The sequence below is a fragment of the Ricinus communis genome, chromosome 8 (assembly GCF_019578655.1).
Source record: "Ricinus communis isolate WT05 ecotype wild-type chromosome 8, ASM1957865v1, whole genome shotgun sequence".
Classification (NCBI taxonomy): Eukaryota; Viridiplantae; Streptophyta; class Magnoliopsida; order Malpighiales; family Euphorbiaceae; genus Ricinus; species Ricinus communis.
Genome location: NC_063263.1, coordinates 26968415 through 26971863, shown reverse-complemented (window position 1 = coordinate 26971863; position 3449 = coordinate 26968415). Strand labels below are relative to the sequence as shown.

Below are 3449 nucleotides of genomic sequence, written 5' to 3'. Positions count from 1 at the left end.
ACATTCCAAGCAACATCTAGTAAAAAGGTTCAATAAACTCAAATCATCTCAAAGTAAAACAAACTAAAATTAAACTGAGATATCAAACTAGAGAAGTAAATAAATAATAAAAGATGTCCAAAGAAAATCTCAAAGAGCATAAATAGATTCGGGAATGCCTCTCGAAGGCGCTTCTTTTTGTTCGAGTCGTCTAGCTGGACTCTGCAGCAACATTCCTGCATCGCGGGCAAATTGAGAAGGTGGGCTCAATGTAAGTTGGGGCTCGAGGCATATAAGCACAAAGAGAAGGTCCGATGTGTGCGGTAGATGACCAAGGAGGTGCTCTCCGCGCCGAGTTGGGATGCCCATTCATCCACTCCGAATTCTGGCTAAGTGACCTGTCAAAAATAAACTTGCTACTACCCTTCTCGGGTCTATCATAGCATAAAGTCTCAAATTGATAAAGTTGTTTTCTTCAGATGAATAACACATATCAACAGGGAAAGAAACATGTATAGCATCATCCATTTGTACATCCTGTGGTTGTTTATTACATGCAGTACCAATTCCATCAATACTACAAATGGCATGAACATGGTCGGTGGAAGAACTATCAAATGGGGGATAAACTAAAAGTAACACAGTCATCTCCTACATTAAGTTTTAACTTTCCCTCAAATACGTCTATTTTAGCTCTAGCTGTGGCAAGGAAAGGTCTCCCCAAAATCAACGGTACACCATGCTCATTACCCATATCCATAACCACAAAGTCCACAGAAAATATGAACTTATCTACCTTGACTAGCACATTCTCCACAATCCCCCTAGGAAGCTTAACAGAACGGTAAGCTAATTGAATGCACATCCTAGTGGATTTTGCCTCCCCCAAACCTAGCTTATTGAATAAACTAGTGGGCATGACATTAATGCTAGCCCCCAAATCAGCTAGTACATCATCATCACACAAATTACCTAAAGTGCAAGGAATAGTGAAACTCCCTGGATCATGACATTTCTCTGGCAATTTGCTCTGAAACACTGCTGAGCACTCTTCGTTAAGCTGAACATAGGCTACCTCCTCCAACTTCCTTTTTCTGCTAAGTATGTCCTTTAAGAACTTGGCATACTTCGGCATCTGCTCCAATGCATCAATAAAAGGCAAGTTAATATGCAGTTGTCTAAAAATATCTAAAAAACTTACTGAACTGCTCTTGCGCTTCTACTTGTTTGACTCTAGCAGGATAAGGAATCTTAGGTTGATATTCCATGACTGGAATTGATTTCACCTTTTGTCCCTCAGGTTCCTTAACCTTACTGCTCGCCTCAACCTGCACATTAATAGTGGAGTCATCAAAAATAGGCTTAGAAGGAGCTGAAACTAACTTACCTGAACGCAAAGTGATGGCGTTCACGTGCTCCCTCGGGTTAGACTCAGTGGTGCTAGGGAGCGCTCCTTGCTGCCTCTCAGAAAACATCCTAGAGATTTGGCTAATCTAGGTCTCTAAGTTTTGAATTGAGGCCTGCTAGTTCCTAAGTGCACTATCAGTTTGCTGGAACCTCATCTCCGTAGACATCACAAACTTCATCATAAGCTCCTCTAAATTTGACTTCTTTTCTGGTGGAGGAGGAGCTTGTGCATGCCCAGCTGGCTGTTGTTGTGGCTGCTGATGAAGTCTTTGAAAACCAGGTGGACCCTAAGCATTATTATTCCTCCAACTGAAGTTGGGATGATTGCAGCACCCAAGGTTGTATGTGTTGCTGTAAGGATCATTCTGCTGCCTTGGGGCATTCCCCATATAATCAACCTGCTCAACATCAGAGGACATATCAGAAACAGATGGAAAATTAGAGGAAGATGAAGCAAACATACCTCCCACAAGATAGCCAGACCAGAGTGGCCACCATAAAACTCACGTACCAACGCTCACCGCATGAACTAAAGATTCAGAGTTGGTTAATCTTCTTGGTCAGAAGCTCCACCTGAGCTGCCAAGGCTGCTGTAGGATCTACTTGGTTGACCACTCCCTGTCTTCCTAGTTGGCTCCTAGAGGATTGTCACTGATAATTGTTTATGGCCATTTCCTCTATCAAATTCTAAGCCTGCTCGGGCGTCTTACTGTTTAGCGCCCCACCTGCTGTAGCATCCACCATCTGCCTCGTTGTAAGGTTCAACCCGCTGTAGAAGGTTTGAACCTGCATCCATACTGGCAATCCGTGATGTGGGCAGCATCTCAAAAGATCCCTAAACCTCTCCCATGCATCGTACATGCTTTCATCATCAAACTACATAAAATAAGATATGTCATTTCTAAGTTTAGCAGTTTTAGCAGGAGGAAAATACTTATATAAAAATTTTTCGGCCAACGCCTTCCAGGTAGTAATTGTCTGCTGTGGAAGAGATTACAACCATCTCTTGGCTCTATCCCTCAAGGAAAATGGAAATAATCTCAACCGAATGGCGTCATCAGTTGTTCCATTTATCTTGAATGTGTCACAAATCTCCAAAAAGTTGGAGATATGAGCATTGGGATCCTCACTAGGCAATCCTCTAAACTGCATGCTCTGCTGGATCATCTGGATAACATTGGCTTTTATTTCAAAGTTGTTGGCCGCTACAGCAGGTTTGAGTATACTAGTTTTCGCCCCATCAAAAGATGGTCGAGCAAACTCGTACATCGTCCTCTGATCATCATCGGCCTAGGGGTTATGGTTCTCCATCACATCCACTCCTTGAACCTGAACTGTAACACCGTCCTCCTCCTCAACTACCTGCAAACATCGTCTTAATAATCTGAGAGAGCGCTTCGGGTCAGATAAGGGTCAAACAACCACCAAACAACAACACCAATAAAATAGAGAATAAAGAATAAATAGATAAACAGATAATGACTAAATTAACACAAAAAAATTCACTCAAGTTCACCATTACTGTTCCCCGGCAACGTCGCTAAAAACTTGATAGGCTACTTATGCAACCTACACCTAAGGCAGTGAACCTATCGCTGCGGCCTAGCATTAGTGAGTATCAAGGTCGTATCCCTAGAGATTGGGTGAACCTAGAGTTACTACTGTTCACTATGTTATCTAGTCTAAAATAGAGTGTGAGAAGTCTAAATTAATTAATGATTATGAATGCAGATAAAGGAATAAACAGCAGCTGACAATCGAAAGACTACCATAATAAAAGAAGCAAACCCAAAGGGGACCTAGTGATGGAATTCTAAGGTTGATTTTATAAATTACCAATCTTGCTACCCTTGCCTAAATCCTTAATCGAACTCAGCTCCTCTCTCGAGCTCACCAAGTTCCTAAACCTGCACTAACCTAATGGAATCTCTTCCTATCAGATTATTACAGATTAGCATTAAGCGTGATTTAGATCTATTAAGAGTTGTTAATTCTTAATCCGGCAAGCGAATTAACCTTATCTCTAAGTGTTAACTACCAGTTCTTACTATTCAATTTCCAGT

General features: G+C 41.7%; 1 non-coding gene across 1 annotated transcript; it reads left to right on the top strand.

Annotated features, from left to right (window-relative positions):
* The first annotated feature begins 2188 nt into the window (after window positions 1-2188).
* Window positions 2189-2295, top strand: LOC112535062. The gene has a single exon (XR_003079266.1). It is a non-coding gene; the product is annotated as a small nucleolar RNA R71 (small nucleolar RNA).
* Window positions 2296-3449: the final 1154 nt, after the last annotated feature.